The sequence below is a fragment of the Asterias amurensis genome, chromosome 11, assembly GCF_032118995.1.
Source record: "Asterias amurensis chromosome 11, ASM3211899v1".
In the NCBI taxonomy this organism is placed as follows: domain Eukaryota; kingdom Metazoa; phylum Echinodermata; class Asteroidea; order Forcipulatida; family Asteriidae; genus Asterias; species Asterias amurensis.
In genome coordinates, this window is record NC_092658.1 from 16,755,089 (window position 1) to 16,778,009 (window position 22,921).

At 38.2% G+C, this 22,921-nt stretch overlaps 1 long non-coding RNA gene across 2 annotated transcripts; it reads right to left on the bottom strand.

Annotated features, from left to right (window-relative positions):
* Positions 1–1,341: 1,341 nt before the first annotated feature.
* On the bottom strand, positions 1,342–16,246 carry LOC139944563 (uncharacterized). 2 transcript variants are annotated; one of them, XR_011786976.1, is made up of 12 exons: positions 16,142–16,246; positions 14,335–14,463; positions 13,146–13,255; positions 12,352–12,479; positions 11,451–11,578; positions 10,263–10,382; positions 8,959–9,092; positions 7,843–7,967; positions 6,832–6,923; positions 5,399–5,503; positions 3,643–3,805; positions 1,342–2,901 (listed from the first exon to the last, which is right to left on the bottom strand). It is a non-coding gene; the product is annotated as an uncharacterized lncRNA (long non-coding RNA). The 2 variants fall into 2 exon arrangements; XR_011786977.1 differs by lacking the exon at positions 10,263–10,382.
* Positions 16,247–22,921: the final 6,675 nt, after the last annotated feature.

Consider the following 22,921-nt stretch of genomic DNA (forward strand, 5'->3'; position numbering starts at 1 on the left):
CATCTAACAACTTCTCTTCATACGTCTGACAACTTCTCTCCATACGTCTCACAACTTCTCTTCATACGTCTCACAACTTCTCTTCATACGTCTAACAACTTCTCTTCTTACGTCTGACAACTTCTCTCCATACGTCTAACAACTTCCCATCTTACATGTAATTTACTTCCCTTCATATGTCTAACAACTTCTCTCCATACATCTAACAACTTCTCTTCATACGTCTGACAACTTCTCTCCATACGTCTCACAACTTCTCTTCATACGTCTCACAACTTCTCTTCATACGTCTAATTTACTTCTCTTCATATGTCTGACAACTTCTCTTCATACGTCTTACAACTTCTCTCCATACGTCTATTTGTACTTTAATGTAACAGTTAATTTTGAATGTTTAACTTATCTAATAAACAGTTGTAATAAAGTACATTTTATTGCATTTGCTTAATGAGAGTAAGAAATAAAGAAATATAACAGAAACAACTTGTATTAAAGAGTCCTTTATTTGAGTCTATATTTTAACTAGAATAAACCATATAGAGACTGTACAAACGTGAGATGAACGTTTTTTTAGAAGGGTCAAAGGTCAAAGTTCAGGGGTGCAAACGTGAGACAAACGTGAGATAAACGTTTTTTTAGAGGGGTCAAAGGTCAAAGTTCAGGGGTGCAAAGCAAAGTGGGCAAAGTGGGCAAAGTGGGCAAAGGACTGTTCTAAGCAAAGTGGGCAAAGTGGGCAAAGTGGGCAAAGGACTGTTCTAAGCAAAGTGGGCAAAGTGGGCAAAGGACTGTTCTAAGCAAAGTGGGCAAAAGACCATGTGCAAACCAAAGTGGGCAAAGTGGGCAAAGTGGGCAAAAGACCATGTGCAAACCAAAGTGGGCAAAGGACCTTGTGCACATGGTCTTTTGCCCACTTTGCCCACTTTGGTTTGCACATGGTCTTTTGCCCACTTTGCCCACTTTGCCCACTTTGGTTTGCACATGGTCTTTTGCCCACTTTGCCCACTTTGCTTAGAACAGTCCTTTGCCCACTTTGCCCACTTTGCTTTGCACCCCTGAACTTTGACCTTTGACCCCTCTAAAAAACGTTTATCTCACGTTTGTCTCACGTTTGCACCCCTGAACTTTGACCTTTGACCCTTCTAAAAAAACGTTTATCTCACGTTTGTACAGTCTCTATATGGTTTATTCTAGTTAAAATATAGACTCAAATAAAGGACTCTTTAATACAAGTTGTTTCTGTTATATTTCTTTATTTCTTACTCTCATTAAGCAAATGTAATAAAATGTACTTTATTACAACTGTTTATTAGATAAGTTAAACATTCAAAATTAACTGTTACATTAAAGTACAAATAGACGTATGGAGAGAAGTTGTAAGACGTATGAAGAGAAGTTGTCAGACATATGAAGAGAAGTAAATTAGACGGATGAACAGAAGTAAATTAGACGTATGGAGAGAAGTTGTTAGACGTATGAAGAGAAGTAAATTAGACGTATGAAGAGAAATTGTGAGACGTATGAAGAGAAGTTGTTAGACGTATGGAGAGAAGTTGTTAGACGTATGAAAAGAAGTTGTTAGACGTATGGAGAGAAGTTGTTAGACATATGGAGAGAAGTTGTCAGACATATGAAGAGAAGTAAATTAGATGTAAGAAGGGAAGCTGTTAGACGTATGGAGAGAAGTTGTTAGACATATGGAGAGAAGTTGTCAGACATATGAAGAGGAGTAAATTAAATGTATGAAGAGAAGTTGTGAGACGTATGGAGAGAAGTTGTTAGATGTATGGAGAGAAGTTGTTAGACGAATGAAGAGAAGTAAATTAGATGTAAGAAGGGAAGTTGTTAGACGTATGGAGAGAAGCTGTTAGACGTATGGAGAGAAGTTGTCAGACATATGAAGAGAAGTAAATTAGATGTATAAAGAGAAGTAAATTAGACGGATGAACAGAAGTAAATTAGACGTATGGAGAGAAGTTGTTAGACAGATGAAGAGAAGTTGTTAGACGTATGGAGAGAAGTTGTTAGACATATGGAGAGAAGTTGTCAGACATATGAAGAGGAGTAAATTAAATGTATGAAGAGAAGTTGTGAGACGTATGGAGAGAAGTTGTTAGATGTATGGAGAGAAGTTGTTAGACGAATGAAGAGAAGTAAATTAGATGTAAGAAGGGAAGTTGTTAGACGTATGGAGAGAAGCTGTTAGACGTATGGAGAGAAGTTGTCAGACGTTTTAAGAGAAGTAAATTAGACGTATGAAGAGAAGTTGTGAGACGTATGAAGAGAAGTTGTTAGACGTATGGAGAGAAGTTGTTAGACGTATGAAAAGAAGTTGTTAGACGTATGAAGAGAAGTTGTTAGACATATGGAGAGAAGTTGTCAGACATATGAAGAGAAGTAAATTAGATGTATAAAGAGAAGTTGTGAGACGTATGGAGAGAAGTTGTTAGATGTATGGAGAGAAGTTGTTAGGCGAATGAAGAGAAGTAAATTAGACGTATGAAAAGAAGTTGTTAGAGGTATGGAGAGAAGTTGTTAGACATATGGAGAGAAGTTGTTAGACGAATGAAGAGAAGTAAATTAGATGTAAGAAGGGAAGCTGTTAGACGTATGGAGAGAAGTTGTCAGACGTAAGGAGAGAATTTGTTAGACGTATGAAGGGAAGTGAATTAGATGTATGGAGAGAAGATATCAGATGAAAGGAGAGAAGTTGTTAGACATATGAAGAGAAGTGAACTACCATGAGAAGGGAAGTTGAAGTTTGACGTTAAGCATTTGTCCACGATAAAGTGAAAGCAGTCTTTTCATTACAAGAATCTGTACAAGATGACTCTCTTGATCCTTGGTCTTCTCAGTTCTTTAATGTAAGCTCCATGACAGCGCATAAAGATTGTACCCATGGTCCTGTAAAGACAAAAGATAACGATTTATGGTTACAAAAAATCAACTTCGAATCAAGATCGGATAGTATGTCTTACTCAAGTTTATTACTTGACACAAGGGAAGTGGTAATTAAACGTATAAAGAACATAGAATAAGACATATGGAGAAAATGGTACTTAGACTTATGGAGAGAAGTTGTTAGACTTGTTAAGCTTATGGAGAGATGTTGTTAGACTTGTTAAGAGAAGCGAATTAGATGTATGGAGAGAAGTTGTCAGATAGATGGAGAGAAGTGAATTAGATGTATGAAGAGAAGTGAATTAGACGTAAGGAGAGAAGGTATTAGACGGTGGGAGAGAAGTTGTTCGAGGTTTGAACAGAATTAAATTAGACGAAGGAGAGAAGACTTTTGTTTGACTTTTGGAGAAAAGTTGTCAGTAAGATGAGAGGTGAATGAGATGTAAGGAGAGAAGTTTTCAGACGTATGGAGAGATCTGTAAGACGTAAAGAGAGAAGCGGTTTAGACGTATGGAGGGAAGTGAATTAAACGTATGGAGAGAAGATGTTAGGCGTAAGGAAAGAAGTGGTAGGTTAGACGTATGAGGGAAGTGGTTGTTAGACATATAGAGAGAAGTTGTTAGACATATGGAGAGAAGTAAATGTTAGCCTGATGGAAGGAAGTGGTATTTAGATTAAAGAGAGAAGTGATTTAGACATATGGAGTGAAGTGGTTGTCAGACATAAATTTAAAGGCAAGATTACCATGAAGAGCGAAGTTGTAGTTTGACTATAGTATTTATCCACAAAAAAGTGAAAGCAGTCTTTTCATTAGAAGAATCTGTACAAGATGACTCTCTTGATCCTTGGTCTTCTCAGTTCTTTAATGTAAGCTCTATGATGGTGCAAGAAGATTGTAACCATGGTCCTGTAAAGACAAAAGATAAAGATATATGTACTGTTACAAAAAAGCCGACCTTGAACTCAAGATTTGATAGTATGTGAACTCGAGTGTATTACATGAAATGTTGATGTAGAACTCAAGCTCTTTAAAAAACTTGTTTGATAAGTTCCAGTACAGTGTCTTTTGTTCACTTTAGGTTTCAAAAACAACTCAAGTTTTTATAACAATTTTGTCTTCCACCTACAAGCTTTGTGAGATGACTGTCATCATAGTGTAAAAGTGAACAAAAATGTAGTGAGCTTCTTTTTTGTTAGGCTGCTAACAAGCCCAGCCTCTGCCTGCCAACGAGCCAAGCCTCTGCCTGCCAACGAGCCAAGCCTCTGCCTGCCAACGAGCCAAGCCTCTGCCTGCCAACGAGCCCAGCCTCTGCCTGCCAACGAGCCCAGCCTCTGCCTGCCAACGAGCCAAGCCTCTGCTTGCTCGAGAGCCCAGCCTCTGCCTGCCCTGAGAGCCCAGACTCTGCCTGACCGAGAGCCCAGCCTCTTCCTGCCCCGATAGCCCAGCCTCTGCCTGCCCAAGACCCCAGCCTCTGCCTGCCTGAAAGCTCAGCCTCTAGATGCCCAGAAAGACCAGCCTCTGCCTGCCAGAGAGCCCAGCCTCTGCTGGCCCAAGTGCCCAGCCTCTGCCTGCCCGAGAGCCCAGCCTCTGCCTGCCCCGAAAGCCCAGCCTCTGCCTGCCCCGAAAGCCCAGCCTCTGCCTGCTCAAGAACCCAGCCTCTGCTTGCCCGAAAGCTCAGCCTCTGTTTGCCCGAGAGCCTTGCCTCTGCCTGCCCACGAGCCCCCCAAAAAACTTAATGCTTTTAAAACCTTTTCTTTTTGTGAAAATGAAGAAAAAATTACTTTGGGAACAAAAAGTGTTTTGTTGCTTTTTCTCAAAAAGTTTTTTTCAGACTGAAAACCTGGCTGACATCAAACAAACAGGTAGATTAAATTGGCGTCCTAGTCATTTGTTATGCTGGCTCGCCATGCAGTAGAGGCAGACAACTGATTTGGTGTGTAATCCTGAAATATAAACATTACTTTTCAGATTAGCTGCTGTTTTTTTTAATTTTTATAGTTGACTGTTCTCATTTGCAATTGTCTGTAGAGTTTCAAAGCTTAAATCTATTTGAACTGCTTTGGTGCTGCAAGAAAACTATTGTTAGAATCTTCTGTTCATGTCTTGCTTTGGAAGGCATGATGGAGATTCAATGAAGTAAACATTTTTTGTAAAATCACATCTCTTTTGAGTGGTGGTGGTTCTAAAAAGAGTGCGGGTGTGTAACAACTCAACGTTTGAAACAGTACACTCTGATCTTCTTGAAACACCACTGTAAAGAACCAACTGAATTAAAACTATTTTACAGTTACTTTGGGGGTGAAAATGTTAAATGTGCTACACTTAAGACTTTAAAGACTAAGGTGCCTGACAAATTCTACATCTATTATTTGTTTAAATTATAATTCTATTGTTCTAATAGTTTGGTCCTAGGATGGTGTAAAAAGCGATTGTCTTTTGAACCTCTCACAGCAATTGCATTTGCAATTTGTACTAGACACCAGTGATTGTTTTTTGTACCTCTTTCAGCAATTGCACATCCTTCCGGTTGTTTTGTTCTCTGTGTTTAGTCAACACTCACTGTAGAAATGACACTGCCTCAATCACCTAGTTACAGTGTGTTCTCTGTAAAAATTAAACAAATATTTTCTTACATTAGTTTTGGTCTAATAAACAATACTGTCTGCAAATGGTTCTGAATGAACATCATTCATTCCTTAAAGGCACTGGATATGTTTGGTAATTGTCAAAGACTAGTTTTCTTACTTGGTGTATCCTAACATATGCATAAAAAAACATTAAAATGTTAAAATTTCCAAGAAAATAATGAAAGAAAAAACACTCTTGTGTGCTTTCAAATGTCTTATAAAAGGCTTCAGCAGAAGTCATTTATTATTTGACTCAAGAGTAAGAAATTACCTCTTACTCAAAAACTTTGTTACTTTAGAGTGATTTGTTTATCACAATGTTTTTTTTTATCATCAACAGTTCTCGATGCTTGGTACCAAGTCAGTTTCTATGGTAACAATTATTTTGAGTCATTACCAAAAGTATCTGGTACCTTTAAAGTTGCCTTTTAGCTTGCATGCTTTCCAAACCCCCATTATAATTTTATTCACTGATTGTAAGAAATTTGTCTCTGAAATGCTGAGTAACTACCTTATTGAATGTAATGCTATCTTTGTGTTATGAAATTATCATTTAAAGGCAGTGGACACTATTGGTAATTACTCAAAATAATTAGCAGCATAAAACCTCAATTGGTATTACCGTTAAACGGGTAATGCGGAGAGGTTGGTAGTATAAAACTTTGTGAGAAACATCTCCCTCTGAAGTGACATAGTTTTTGAGAAAGAAGTATTTTTCCACGAGTTTGATGTCGCAACCTCAGAATTAGATTTTAAGGTCTCAAATTGAGTGCCAAGAGTGTTTTTTCTTTCATTGCTATCTCGCAACTCGGACGATCAATCAAGCTCAAATTTCCACTGATTTGTTATTTTATGCATATGTTGAGATACAGCAAGTGAGAAGACTGGTCTTTGACAATTACCAATAGTGTCCAGTGTAGTGCTGGGCGAATAGTGAAATTTTGGTATTCGGATACCGTTGGCCAACTATCTGAAATTAACCGGATATTCAAATAGTTTTTTCGCCCCTAGAGGGCGCTGTACAAAAAATTTAAATATTTGAGGGTGCTGTTCATTTGCGAATGATATTCTATGGGCAGATTGATATTAGTTTTTTCTTTTGATGGTGATTGACTCTACATGAAGGAAAACTTTCTTAATCTTTGAACTTTGAACTCTTCACGGAGGTGAGCATAGTTAAATACTTAATTTATGCTGTTTTATGCTGTCTTAATAGAAGTTTCATCAGGATTCAAGATCCTGCGTACAATTCAAAAATTGCTGCGTACTGGATAAAATACAACATGAGGATTGATCAAAACTAACCTCGATCAACAGAATCTATTGAAGCTTGAGATCTGCCTAAGCTGGATTGGATCAAGGTATCATGATGGCTGATGATTCTGTCCAGCAGAAAGCTGTAGAGACAAAGGATAATAAGTAAAAAGAATAAAGTTGAGTCCAAAGACAGGATTGGGTAGTATTAGTAGTATGCTTTAAGTTTACGTGTCCTTGGACGTAGGCTCAGGAAAACATTCTACGTTTGTGTATCATTAGGTTGGCAAATTTTGCAGGACTGGAGAACATTAACACAAGCACTGCACAACATCAGCTTTCAAGTTTTGAGATGGCACAGAATCCTCTTAGTAAAAGAAAATATCAGATTTAAAAACTTCAGCAGATGCCACAACAGAAACAAAATGTATGTTGGTAATAGTTTAGTCAAGTTTTGTGAGACTGGATCAGAGAACAACAAGTATAACTTTTATTGGATTTTTGCTGTAATTTGCACATTTGATTTTTTTCAGATGGATTATGTTTCACAAATTTTGTGCTCTTGTTATGCGCTCTCCAACAGGCTGGTCCTGGAGAGAGCGCAGTATAAGTTCAATAAATTATTATTATTATTATTGGAGTGTTGAGACGATACAGATTCAAAACAAAGGGGGTTTAGTATGAGATTTTAAAAAACATGAGGAACTGACACAAAAGTGTGCTTCAGAAACTACACGTTGTCAACAGTCATTAGGTTGGCAAGTTTTTGTGGGACTGGAAAACATACTTTGAGAAAATTTATGCACTACACAACATAAACAAATTGAGATAGCACATATTCCACAGGGGTTTAGTTCAAATGGGATTCAACAAATTGCAAATGTCAAGTTTTTAAGGGACTCAAAAACGTATTCCTCACAAAGTTTAGCAGCCAACACAATGTTTGCAAGGACATTGTGCTTCATGTAAATTCAAGAGACGTCACCATCTCAAGCAGTTTAAGAATTTAAAATCATTGCCTAGCATTTCAACACTAAGAAGAATTCACATGTTCCAACATACCTTAGAAAGGGAAGGAGTGATGCAAAGATATCTCAAATATGACAATCCAAGTTTAGCTTGATAAAAACATCTCATGAAGGAAGCTTTTATCCATGCTAGATACTGCTCTTCAACCAGTGACTAACCTGCAAACAAAAATATTGTCATAAACATGTTACAAAAAGTCATCATGCTTGAGGAATATTTAAGAAACAGAACAACATCAGCTCGTTAACAATTTAAAGTTCAAATATCATAAAAGCCCTGAGCGTTCAGGGGCTAGACAACATGAGCCTCAAGGACAACCAAAACAGTACAGCATTTTAGAGACTTCACAATATCAACTTTCAAGAGTTTAGACGGCACAGAATCCACTGGGGTCTAGTTTGTGAGTTTAAAATAACCCACTTGCAATTTTCTTAAGGACTCACGAACATGTGCAATTGTGCATAGACACCATTGGCCCATTAATAAATTGTACATGGAAATATAAAGGTTGCCGGTACTGGGAAAAGTAAAGCACTGCACAGCAACACTTTAGAAAGTTGGGGTGACACAGAATTCAATGGGTTTTAGTTTGGCTCAGGAATAAATTGTATGTTGGTAAAAGAGTGGCAAGTTTCGCGTGACTGGACAACACCTTTTGAAAAAATACAAGCACGGCACAACATCATTTTTAGAGAATTAGGATGGCACATACTCCATTGGGGGTTAAGTTAGACACGCAAGTTTTTAGTTGACTGAAAAAATCATAACGCTTTGGGAAACTTTTAGCACATGTCACAGCATTGGCTCGGGAATAAATTGTTCCTTGACGTATCATTAGGTTGGCACATTTTGCGGGACTTGAGAACCAGTTTGGTGGAAAAATTTTGCACAGCGCAACATGATAACAGTTGAGATGGCACAGAATCCCTTGAGGTTTTCAGTTTGATAGATAAAAGAAACCAGATTGTTAAGTTTTTAAGGGCTTTAAAAAACATATAGTGCTTCCGAAAAACTTATCAGCCGACTCAATGTTGGCAAGTTTTCAAGAAGTGTACTACATGTGCTTCGGGCACATATTAAGAGACGTCACCATCTGGACCACGTGAAGAGTTGAAAATCATTGCACAGAATTCACAGTTTCAAAAATACCTTAGAAAAGGAAGAAGTGAGGCATAGGGCCTAGCTGTCCCAAAAATGACAATCCAAGTTGAGCTTGATAAAACATCTTCTCATGAAGGAAGCTTTTGTCCATGATAGATACTGCTCTTCAACCAGTGAATAACCTGCAAACAAAATAACATACATTGTCATTGACAATTTATCAAATATCAACATGCTTGGGGAAAATTTTAGAAACAGTAAAACATCAGCTGGTTGACTATTTGAGAAATATCATTAGAGCCAGTGTTGAAGCCATGGTGGGCAGTGCTGGGCTAGAGCCAGTGTTGAGGCCATGTTGAACAATGCTAAGCGGGCCTGCCTAAGACTCACAATTCGTGCCCAGCACTCTGAGCATAATACATTGTGCCGCCCACCACAGATTTCAAAATAGTTTCCAACAAGCACAGCTGATGATAAGCTTTTATCTTCCAGTACCCGCTAATCCACAAATCAGATGCTCGAACCGAAGTGTGAATTAAAAGCTATAACCTACTCCCAATTTTATATTTCACTGTGCGTAATGAGAGTTTCAATGCGTCACGATTCGCACACAGACAGTGCAAAAATTACATTCTAAACTTTGCGCATGCATGCTGTTCGTCGTGAAATTCATTTCAAATGTTAAACTTTGCCATTGCTGTGTGACGTTTGTCATAAAAAAGCCAAGCAGTTCTTAGACACATGCCGCTCCTTTCATTTATAAACGCTTTGCTAGTTATTCTGCAGACAAAATTGACGAAAAACTAGGCAAGTCAACGCCTATAAATACAATAAAATGGTTCCAGATTGACTAATAACGTTGTTATTTAAGTTGTTTCTTTGTTCCCTTGATAGGTGAGGACATGTTTTGGGAAAATTTAAGCACTGCACAGCATCAGCTTTCAAGCATTAAGACGGCACAAAATCCTCTGGGGTTTAGTGTCAGAGTTAAAAAACATTAGGTTAGCAAGTGTTTAAAAACACCACTTAAATTGCAAGTTTTCAAATCAAAAGCTCAGGGATTTTCTTTATGTTAAAGAATTATCATGTTGGTGAGTTTTTCAGAATTGAAGAACAAGTTTTAGGTAAATTTGTACAACTGCACAACATTCAAGCATTCAACTGCCACATAATTAGTTTTAGTTTGAGAGTAAAAAAATGATTTTAAAGGACTCAAAAACATTTGCTTTGAGAAACTTCTGCAGCCCGGCGACACAATTTTGGCAATTTTCAAGGACTGTAACAGTAACTTAGTAGTTGAAAATCAATGCACAGGTTTTAGCACTAAGACGAATTCACATGTTTCAACATACCTTAAAAAAAGAAGGAGTGATGCAAAGCCATGACAATCCAAATTGAGCTTGATAAAAAACATCTTCTCATGAAGGAAGCTTTTGTCCATGATAAATACTGCTCTTCAACCAGTGAATAACCTGCAAACAAAATAACATACACTGTAAACATTTCATCAAATGTAATCATGCTTTGGGAAAATTTCAGCCACAGTACAACATGGGCTCATTAACTATTTGAGAGTTTGAATATAGAGCCCAAAACATTCAGGGACCAGAAAACATGAGCCTCAAGGATTATAGCTAAAAAACAACCAGGTTGGCAAAATTTGTGGGAGTGGCGAACAAGTGTTGACAAAAACTAAATCAATGCACAGCAATGCTTTCAAGCATTGAGACAGCTTAGCATCCACTGGGGTCGAGTTTGAGAGTTCAAAACATTAGACTTCAAGTGTTTTAGGGACTGGAAAAACAAGTTTTTGGAAACTTTAGCAGATATCGCAACATCGGTACAGGACTTAATTGTACATGCTTTGGGAAAATTTAAGCACTGCACAGCAACGCTTTCAAGTGTTGAGTCGGCACATAATCTTCTTGGGCTTAGTTTCAGAGTTCAAATAACATTAGACCTGCAGGTTTTGAAGGACTCAAGAACATGTGCTTTGTAAAACTTAAGCAGACATTACAACATTGGCTCAGGAATAAATTGTATTTTGGAAATAGGTTGGTGAGTTTTTGAAGGGCTAGAAAACATGCTTTAGGAAATTTATTTATGGCACAACATCAGCTTCAGAGAGTTGAGACGGCACATAAATTAATAGGGTTCAGTTTAAGGATTAAAAAACTACTACATTTGCAAGTTTGTAGGACCTAAAACAAAGTGCTTTGGGAAACTTTAGCAGACTTTACCATATTGGCTCAAGTTGGCAAATTTTGAGGGACTGGAGAACAAATTAATAGAAATTTTATGCATTCCACCACTTTAGAGAGTTGAGATGGCACAGATTCCACTGGGGGTTAGCTTAAGGGACTCAAAAACATATTTTCTTTGGGAATCTTTATCAGCCGCCACAACAATGGCAAGTTTTCAAGGACTCGCACCATACGTGTAAGTACATGTGCTTGGGGCAAATTTAAGAGACGTCACAAAGAATTTTAAATCATTACAATGGGTTTAAACACTAAGAAGAATTTACAGTTTCAAAATACCGTAGAAAAGGAAGGAGTGATGCAAGGCTGTCCCAAATATGACAATTGAGGTCGAGCTTGATAAAAACATCTTCTCATGAAGGAAGCTTTTGTCCATGCTAGATGATGCTCTTCAACCAGTAAATAACCTGCAAACAAAATAACACACAATGTTATTTAAACATTTCATCAAATGCAATTCATGCTTTGGGAAAATTTAAGAAACAGTGCAACATCAGCTTGTTAGCAAATTGGGAGTTCAATAATCATCAGAGCCCAAAATATTCAGGAACTACACAACATGAGCCTCAAGGAAAACCACAAAGTCCGCAATATTTTAGAGACCGGACATCATCAACTTTCGAGAGTTGAGATGGCACCGCATCTGCTTTGGTTTAGTGTTAGAGTTAAAAAAAAGTTTTGTGGGACTGGAGAAAAGATCTTTAAAAAACTTTAAACACTGCACAACATCAGCTTTCGATAGTTGGGACAGCGCAGATTCAAAACAAAGGGGGTTAAGTATGAGAGTTTAAAAAGTTTATTAGAGACTGAAAATAAGTGTGTTTGAGAAACTTACATGTTGGCAGTAGGCATTAGGTTGGCAAGTTTTGTGGGACTGAAAACATATTTTCAGAAAATTTATGCACTGCACAACATTGCACAATTGAGATGTTGCAGAATCCACTGGGGCTTACATTGTTCAAATGGGATTTTAAAAAATTTAAATGTTAGGTTTTGAAGGTACTAAAAAAACTTATTCTTCATAAACTGTAGCAGCCAACACAATGTTTGCAAGTTCTCAAGAATTGTACTACATGTGCTCAAGACAAACTTAAGAGACATCACCATCTGGAGCAATTACAGAATTTAAAATCATTGCAATGGGTTCGAACACTAAGAAAATTTTACATTTTCAACATACTTTAGAAAAGGAAGGAGTGAAGCAAAGCTGTCCCAAATATGACAATCCAAGTTGAGCTTGATAAAAACATCTTCTCATGAAGGAAGCTTTTGTCCATGATAGATACCGCTCTTCAACCACTAAATAACCTGCAAACAAAATAACATACACTGTCATTTAACCTTTTTATCAAAATGTCATTATGCTTTGGGAAATTCATAAAACAATACTGCATTTGCGTGTTAACTATTTGAGAAATATCATTAGAGCCAGTGTTGAAGCCATGGTGTGAAGTGCTGGGTGGGCCTGCCCAAGATTCACAATTTTTGCCCACTCTTTGAACAAAATACATTGTGCCGCCCACCACAGATTTCAAAATATTTTCCACTGTGCTGATGATAAGCTTTTATCTTCCAGTACCCGCTAATCCACCAATCAGATGCTCCAATGATTACCAAGCCATTACCTGCTCCCAGTTTTTATATTGCACTCTGCGTACTGTGAGTGTCAATGGGTCACACTCTGCATACAGACCGTGCAAAAATTACATTCTTAACTTTGCGCATGCAACCTGTTCATCCTGAAATAACATTCGGAAGTGTTAAACTGTGCCATTGCATTTTTGACGCTTGTCATTAAAACTACTTAAATTTATTACGGCTAACTCCTTGAATGGCAAAATAGCGTACCTATGAAATAGCATTTCTAAGAAACTTGACGTCCCTCTCATCAGTAAACGCTTTGCTTGTCATTCTGCGTATGAAATCATTGCAAAGGGTTTCAACTCTAAGAAGAATTCACATGTTTCAACATACCTTGGAAAAGGAAAGACTGTAGCAAAGCTGTCTCAATTATGACAATCCCAGTTTAGCTTGATAAAAACATCTTCTCATGAAGGTAGCTTTTGTCCATGATAGATGCTGCTCTTCAACCAGTGAATAACCGCAAACAAGATAAAACACAATGTCATTTAAACGTTTCATCAAATGCAATCATGCTTCTGTAAAGTTTCAGCAGCAGTACAAAATAGGCTCATTAACTATTTGAGAGTTCAAATATCTTTAGGGCCCAAAACATTCAGGGACTAGACAACATGAGCCTCAAGGAAAACCAAAACAGCACAGCATTTTAGAGACTTCACAACATCAATTTTCCAGATGTGAGATGGCACAGAATCCACTGGGGTCTAGTTTGAGAGATTAAAAAGTAGTAGACCAGCAAGTTTTTAAGAGACTGAACACAACATGTTCTTTAATGTCACAACATTGGCTCAATTTATCACTATGTTGGCAAGTTTTGCGGGACTGGTGAACAATTTTGGGGAACATTTAACAACTGCATAGCATTGCTTTTGAGACAGCACAGAATCAACTGGGTTTAATTAAAAAATCAGGAAACTTGCAACTCATAAATGTATGCAGAAACTCAAAAATAAGCTTTTACGGACTTTAGCAGACATCCCAACAGAGGCTCATAACTAAATTTAACAATGGTTGAAAAGTTTTTTGGGACTGGAGAAAAGATCTTTTAAAACTTCAACACTGCACAACATCAGCTTTCGATAGTTGAGACAGCGCAGATTCAAAACAAAGGGGGTTTAGTATGAGAGTTTAAAAAGTTTATAAGAGACTGAAAAAAGGTGTGTTTGAGAAACTTATATGTTGGCAGTAGGTATTAGGTTGGCAAGTTTTGCAGGACTGAAAACATATTTTGAGAAAATTTATGCACTGCACAACATTGCACAATTGAGATGTTGCAGAATCCACTGGGGCTTACATAGTTCAAATGGGATTAAACAAATTTTAAATGTCAGCTTTTGAAGGTACTCACAAAACTTACTCTTCATAAACTGTAGCAGCCAACACAATGTTTGCAAGTTCTCAAGAATTGTACTGCATGTGCTCGGGACAAACTTAAGAGACGTCACCATCTGGAGCAATTTCAGAATTTTAAATCATTGCCCAGCATTTCAACACTAAGAAGAATTCACATGTTCGAACATACCTTAGAAAGTGAAGGAGTGATGCAAAGCTGTCCCAAATATGACAATCCGAGTTGAGCTTAATAAAAAACATCTTCTCATGAATGAAGCTTTTGTCCATGATAGATACCGCTCTTCAACCACTAAATAACCTGCAAACAAAATAACATACACTGTCATTTAAACTTTGTATCAAAAAGTCATTATGCTTTGGGAAATTCATAAAACAATACTGCATTTGCTTGTTAACTATTTGAGAAATATCATTAGAGCCAGTGTTGGAGCAATGGTGTGAAGTGCTGGGTGGGCCTGCCCAAGATTCACAATTTTTGCCCAGCGCTTTGAACAAAATACATTGTGCCCTCCAGCACTGATTTCAAAATACTGTCCACTGCGCTTATTTTCCAGTACCCGCTAATCCACCAATCTGATGCTCCAACCAGGGTGTGATTACCAAGCCATTACCTACTCCCAGTTTTTATATTGCACTCTGCATATTGTTAGTGTCAATTGGTCACACTCTGCATACAGACGCCGCTACCCTTTTATTCATAAACACCTTTTTGGTTAAAAGGTGTTATTAGTTGGTCATTATCAACAATTTAAATAACCCCCATGTGACGTGCTCTCCACCAACTACGGAATAGCGATAAGCTGGGCACACAATGACCCAGGAAAACCAGTAAAAAATTTGCTGGGCACACCTGACCCAGATGGGCACCAATGGTTAGTACTTAATGGGCATACCCAAACCCAATAGGACCTATAAGCGGCAAGCCACTGGGCTGCAGTCCAAGCACCATGTGTAATCGGTGCACATTAGCCTTCAGGACACCTATGGACCCAATATCTTTAACAAAGCCAAATATTAACATTAAAACTTTACAATTATTTGGCATACAATTCATGAACGCCTGCACTTCCTCTAGGATAACAAACCTGAATTATCAATAAAATAGCCAACTTATGTGACATAAAACAGTAACTAACAATGTTATCACCTACAGTAGGGGACAGGAACATTCCAACGTGTAAAGCATAGTGGAATAACAGCACCCAGTATTAATGCCGGTTGCTGTTACCAAGTCCGAACTTCACAATTTAACTGTTTAAAATGTTACAGTACAATTACTCCAACAATAAACACGATTACCTTGAAGTTGTAATGTTGACGAAATGTACCCCCCCCCAAAAAAAACGGCTCAACCAGTATTAAAAAACAGCCTCCGGGTGAAATGGGGGCGGAGGAGGGTTGTCAGTAACTTGTCAAAAGTTTTGCACATAAATTATGTGTGCATCCTGTGACAGGCTGTGACAGAATGTCCAGCAAATGTTTTGTTTTGAACTTTAATTTACATAGAAATTACAAAACACATCTTTTATTCATATTTACCAAGTTTTGTAAAAATGTTGGGTGTTGTGGGTAACACACAGTACAGTCAAGGGGCGGTCTGTGATGATATTTTTGAAAGTCATTGCTTCTCGGGTCATCATGTTCAATGTTGTTGTTGGTGTTGTTGTTGCTGTTGTGTTACGGTTACTGTTATTTATAGATTTCCGAAACCGATCCTAGCTGCCACCAATTTTTCACGTCTTGTTGTTGTTGTTTTTGGTTATTTTCGCTGCTTATTTCTCGGCTGCTATGACTACTGTTCTAAGCAGTTATCCCCACTCTCGTAGAGAGCCTTCTTGCACGGGTTCATCGTACAAACAAATCGCGTCCACAATCGTGCTTTTTAAATGTTGCGCCCGCTGTATAAAACCCCCAAATTCTCAGACAAATACATTTAACAACAATTAAATTTTCCACAAAGATAACTACAAACTCACCAGTATCCGGTTTGCAGCAGGTCTAGCCACGAAACTCTCCGTTAAAAGTAGATCAATGTCTGAAAAGAAATCGGTTGAAAAAGGAGTCTTCGTCATCCATTTTTATTGTAGCAAAATGGCGACCAACTGGTGCCCGACGCCAATGGTCGTTAAGTGTGTCAGGCGGCACCGGTGTACTATCTTCAGCGCGAAGTCAGGGCACCGCGCTGAAGACAAAATGTGGTAAAACAATTAAACTAATTAATTAATAAAATAAAATAAAAATTGTAAAAACAAATTCAAGAGCTGGAGGGTTACAACTGTTGATGTCTATGCACAATTCTGTGGTCTTAATTGCTTGTCATCGAATTTAACCGTTTTGAAAGTTTGCTTCAAAACAGAGGGCGGGTGGGGTGTCGAAAGGTGTGAAATGCCTGGGGCGCTTTTTGGAAACTAAGTTTTAGGTTCCTAAATTGTTCTGATTCCGATCAAAATAAAGAAAGCAAAGAACACAAAGTTTTTTTTCAGTTGAACAGTAGTCCTACAAGATCGGTAACATAATTATTATGGTTAAATATTTAAACAAATTACCGATCGTGTTGAAATACTGTCCAACTTGACAAAGCCGCATTTTCCTGAATCACCAGTTTCCGAAGGCCTAATTGCCGCAAATGCAGTTCATAAAACTACAAAACCTTTTCCTATTCAAACCACTTTTTTGTTTTTAATACAATTGAAATTTTAGTAATTTATCTAGCATGTATGTTGCTCCACTGCATCATTCCACCTAGTGCTCTTTCTCACTGATGTCGTCAGTCCAACGCCTGCTGGGTCTGCCTCTACGTCTCGTGTTATGGGGTCCATTCCGTAATGCAATGTGTCCATCTGGTGTCATGGCGCCTTGCAAGGTGGCCTGACCACCTCAATTTCTTTGTTTTTATTTCCTGTATGATGTCCCTGGCATTTTTTCCCTTAAGTCTTCGTTCCGACCCTGTCCTTACTTGTACTCATACCATGATCCTCTCCATTGCTCTTTCTGTGACTCTCAGTTTCTTTTCCAATTTTTATTGTCCAGGTGGCTGCCCCGTTTAAGGATAGCACTGGAATGATGCATCGATTAAAGATCCCACTTTTAAGTGAAAGTGGGAGAGCGTTGTCTCTGACTGAGTTTCAAAGATTTCACCCAAGCTAACTGTGTACTTCGTCAGATTTCTCCGGTCCTGATCAAAGGTGATGTTTTTTACCAGGGTGATGTAGCTATTCACCTTCTCGATTGTCGTGCCATCCACTGTTTTTGTTTTGTCTTGTAGATTGTTGCTCATCGTTACTTTAGTCTTCCTGATGTTCATTTCGAGTCCTGCCTTCTTACTCTCCACTCAACTCACGAATCATTATCTGCAGCTCATCGGGATCGTGACTGACAAGCATCATGTCATCTGCAAACCTTAAATGAGTTAGATATTCCCCATTTATTGCAATTCCTTTTGATTGCCAATCCAGGTTTCTGAACACCTCATCCGTAGCTACCGTAAAGAGTTTGGAAGAAATTGGATCACTCTGTTTGACACCTTTAAGGATTTTGAAAACAGTCTCAGGACAGGAAAAACACTTTGTTCAGCCCGCCTTGTGCCGAAAACACTCCCAAAATGTCTCAAGAATAACAGTATGCGCACAACAATTTTATTTTAAACAATGTTTCACAAAACAAAAGGCCCAACTCACCATTGTAGGCCTACTTCTTTAGACTAGATGTCCACTTGAGGAGGTGCGGACGGGGGGGGGGGGGGGGGGCATAGATTTTCACTGGGGAGTGGCAGGGTTGGCATGGATTTTCACCTGTGGGGGGGGGGGCTGGTTTTTGTCAGTGGTTGGTGGTTGGCTGTCGTACATTCTCAACCCCTCACTATAAGACAATATCACTCCCAAGTCATCCTTGATGAATAGGCATCTGACAAAATAAGATTTGGGAAACAAGTCTGGGGCAATGTTACTAAGCTGTTTGTATCAGTGAAGCATGCAGAACTAGTGGTTAACCAAAGTGGTCATTGCTGTACCCCCAACCCAAACACCCAAACAAACAAGAACAAAACAAAAACCAACAACAACAAACAGACAAACACCCCGACACAAGTTTCATCAATGGGTCAAATATCGAAAAATCACAAGGGGCAAGTCCAGCTTTTATCATAACTTAACCATTTACAAAGGGTTAGTCTCGCATTTCTTTTATCAAGTTTTGGGTCAAACACAAACATGACAATTTTTGCTAGTAGTTGCTGCAACTATACTTGGAAGAATTATAATATGATGAGGTTTTTAGAAGGCCTACACAATCCCCCATGGTAGTTTCTCTCTAAATGCCAAAAGAGTGAAAAGCAATCTTTGAAGAGCCATATGAGGGACAACTCCTTTTCGAGTGGTTTTCTACTCTTTTAGATTTTTGAGTGGTTTTTCACTCTGTCCTGGAGTGAAACCCCTCTAAATAAATGAAATAACCACCACTCTTTTTAAAGAGCCATATGAGGGACAACTCGAAATGTAAACAGATGTGTTTTTCACTCTAGAGAGCGACACTGCAGCAGGTTAAAAGTACTTCAAGTTGATGAGGCATTTGATAATAGTAAACACAAAATGCAGTCTGAAATCATGAACTTTTGTGTCTTCTTCTTTATTTATTTAGAGTTATCCACTGTGAAGGAAATGTACAAGTACAAGTATAAACAACGGTTGGTGTCAATTAAATTAAACATTACTTTTATAGGGGCATATAAAATTCATGCAGCCAAATCTTAATTTTTATTTAATTAAGCATAAAGTTTCCTGGTGCAGTTGGAAACATGTTTAAACATTTTACATAGTTAACTTAATTTTTCTGGGGTACACAGAGCTGGGCCAAACTTCATGGCTCTGCGTACAGCTGATTTCCGTGCATACAACCATTAGCCTAATTTCTGGTTACTGTGCAAGCACCGACTACCTGCGATAGCTGTGAAAGTGAAAAATTAATAGTAAGGTGGAGTACCCAAGTGCACAAGCAATAATGTCCTGCTTGCCTGTGAAATAGCTAGGCTTGACGTAGGCATGTAAGTCCCTGCTTGCATAAATCCTGATTCTTTGCTTACAGTAAGCAGAAAAGCTGTTAAGCATAAAAGCTGTTTAGTAGAAAAAGCTGCTTTTATGTCAACTTAAAAGTTGACAAATTTCTTTGCTAAGCAATGCTAAGCAAAACCTGATTGGGCACAAGGTTAACTTCACATGTGGTTTTGGCTGGTAAGCTGTTCTCTTAAGCATTACTTTCCTGTGCTTAGCAAGGTTTTGTGCATAAAAGCTTTGAGAAACTATAGTCCCTGGCCTTAACAGAATTTGGACAACAAGCACAGAGAGAATCATTATCTGTGCACGGATATTATAGTATGGCTGCCTCTGAATCAGCTGCTATGTTTACAGCTACAACTGTTGCTAAGGTTGTTGTTGCTTTGCACATTCTGTACTTCAATACATGGTAACGTGGAAATCTAGCTGAAGCCATAGCTGTAGCTGCCAATTCGGACACAAGGCACATACTTAGTGCTGTATGACATTTTCAGTGAACCATCATGTATTTCTTGGTTAATTTGGTTTGGTTTCTCTAGTTTTTGTTTGTGCCTGCTCAATTTTACATTCTTGTGCTAAATAAACTCCCCAATTATAAAGTGATTCAGTACAACATGTGCCTTTGATGATCCATGAATGGCTTTTGGCTCATCTTCAGAGTTTGTAATGAAAGATGTTTAGCTCTACATGCTTTGCAAACCTTAAGTGTTCCCTTTCAGACAAACATAAGTAGAATGTCAAGCAATGGAAGACACTTCGAAAATGTTGAAAATATTTCTTACTATGTTCCCAATTCCATAGTATCATCTAAAGCAAAAATCCCCAAACATTTCCACCGTCCACACAAGTGCCTTTTCCAGTAGAGTGCCGTCTAAAAATCTAATTTATAAAGCTTATATAGTCAGGGACCAATTGTACAAATTCTCTGCTGAGCAGAACATACAGTCTCAAACCACAATTAAGTAGGGAACCAGCCCAAAATGATACTCCTCATTGGGTCAAATTATGTCCTGGTAACCCCTGAAAACTTTTCTGTGCTCAAAATGTTACTACACAATTGAACCTTGGAGGTACATACATTACAACATCATTTCACAAATTGAAAAATATTTATAAAAACTGAATCCCCTTCCCATTAATAGTAAGGTAACATAAAGAAGAAGATATACAACAAGAGCCCTTACTGTCCAAATCAATAATGTACCCAGCAATTACTTAGAAAATAAATCACCATTTATCTTTTATAATTTGCAACTACAAGATCAAATACACTATAAGCCTAAAATTCTAATAAACAAAAATAACAATAATTTCTAGCTATTGGAAAATTCTTACCAATCACAGGGTACGGTATAAATGCAAAAAATGTTTATGGCCTGATGGTTTTTTCCCTTCTTGATTTCAAAAATGATAAACCGTGTGTTGCATTTTTAAAGTACAACAGTTTGTTTAACTTTTGGGAAGAGAACATTCCAAGAAACCTGTGACTTTAAAATATTTAATAGTTAATCAAAGACAAATTGACAAGAGCGTGGTTTCAACCTGTGACCTCTAATGTGAGATGAGTGTAGTTTGTAGAGCACTTGTTAATCCACAGGTCACAGGTTCAAATACCGTTCTAGTAAAATTCAGTCAGTTTCCCTTGATACAATAACAAATTTTAACTTGTAAAAATTTCCAAATAATAAAAACCACAATGGAAACTGACTGGGTAAAACTTGGGTGCGATCTCTGGCTCCACGTTAGCGAATGAAATAGTTGTATATGGCTTATGACTGGCAACCCCAAACAAAGATATGAAAAAGAAGGGAGACCGCCAGCATAAGGCTATAGTAGCTCAGTTGGTAGACTGCCAGCACGCTTCTGAAGGTCGTTGGATCAAATCCTGCTCCAGTCAATTTGTCTTTGTTCAACCCCAAATCACTGTAAAATATGCATCACAATGCGTGGTAATATTTTGTGTAAAATCATTTTAAAATAAGCTTATGTGATTTCAGTTTTAACTGGTGTATTTGAAAATTTTTTACACACACATTGCACACTATAAAACTGTTGTTCGAACTTCATGCGCATAAAATTATGCAAATCTAATTATTCTCACAAAACAACAACTGCACCCCACTCTTTCCCATTATGAATGGCAAGGACATTGGCTTTGGTTTTACAAGTCATGTTATGCAGTAATTTGTTATGGTTTTTAAGGTAAAACAATGCACTCTGTGTTGGAAACCATGATAGAAAATAAGTTAGTCTGTAGCCCCTTTCACACGTGAGCAATTTAGCAAGGGTACCTTGCAAAACTGTAGCAAGGTTGGAAAACTTGACAAAGTGTACCTTGTGTGAAAAGACAGTATAGTGCAGCGGCTTAGCAAGAAAATTGTGCACTTTTTGAGAAAAGCATGAAACTTCTAGCATAGTTAGGTTGGACCATAAGAAACATTTTTGGATGTGGAGGGAAGTCAGATTTGACCTCTGATGACCTTGAGAGGTCAAAATCCAAAATGGCCGCCAATCCGCATGGTCTAATGTAAAAACACACTTAACTTTTGAACCAAATAGTCTAGAAAAACGCTTAAAGTGTCATTTCCAACTATATTGGGGATGCCAATTCATTTGGTAATACTTGCAAGACCACCAAAACTTTAGGTTTTGCATAAAGGTCAAGGTCAAGGTCAAAATTTTCCAAAAAAAGGCAAATTTCGAATGTTTACAACATGTTTAGGCATACCCATTTATTTGTCATGTTAAAGGTGTCATTTCCAACTAAATTAGGGATGCCAAATCATTTGGTAATGCATGGGAGATCTCAAATCTCAAAGATATGCATTTAGGTCAAGGTCAAGGTCAAACAAGGTAAACAAAAGGGGTGTTTGTTTTTTGTACACGCTTATGCTTGAGAAAATTTGTCAACTACAGATGGCACAAAGATGTGCTTACCGGTAAGCAACTCTATGGCATTGGGTCCAGTAGACTAGAATGGCTATTTCAAATACGACCTAAAACCTAGTTCACTACCACTATAGTTATCAACATCAAACTAGCACTGTCCATCTTATGATTATCCTAATGGTAACTTTCAACTTGAGTGCAGCTTTGACACACCAGCTGCAACATCCAGTGCATCATTTCTTGCAGCGACCATGGATCAATTCATGGCACGATTTTGATTCATCAAAAACAGTGGTCCAAATAGGCTACCACCAAGTTCTTTCGTTTGTCCAGCCCCAGTCAGATGGCTCTGGCATCTCTGGATCATATGCCAGTGCCTGGTTCCGACAGTTGGCCTGGTAACAAGTTTGTTTGATGTGCTGCTTGAGTGCTGCCCATGGGTTGGGGAATGTTCTCCAGGGTTCTAGACTTCTGTATGAGGAGCTGTTTTCTGGCATCATTCACTTACATGCTCTCACTGGTTAGGTTGTACATCAGCAAATTGCTGTAGCAGTGGCATAGATCCTTCACTGACCTCACTTGGCATGCATAGGAGTTCACTGAAAGCATCATTCACCTCTGGGAAAGACTTCCAAGTTTCCCAGGCAGTCTTCTTTCCTCTGCCTGCGAATGAAGTCACAGTGGCACACCCAGTGAACGTATGGAAGACTGGGAGAGTGAGACACTGTGTCGGACTCATTGTGGCAACCATTTCATGAACAGAAAGCTTGATCCGACACCAAAAGGCGATCCCCAGCTCATCAGGAGTTGTTTTGCATC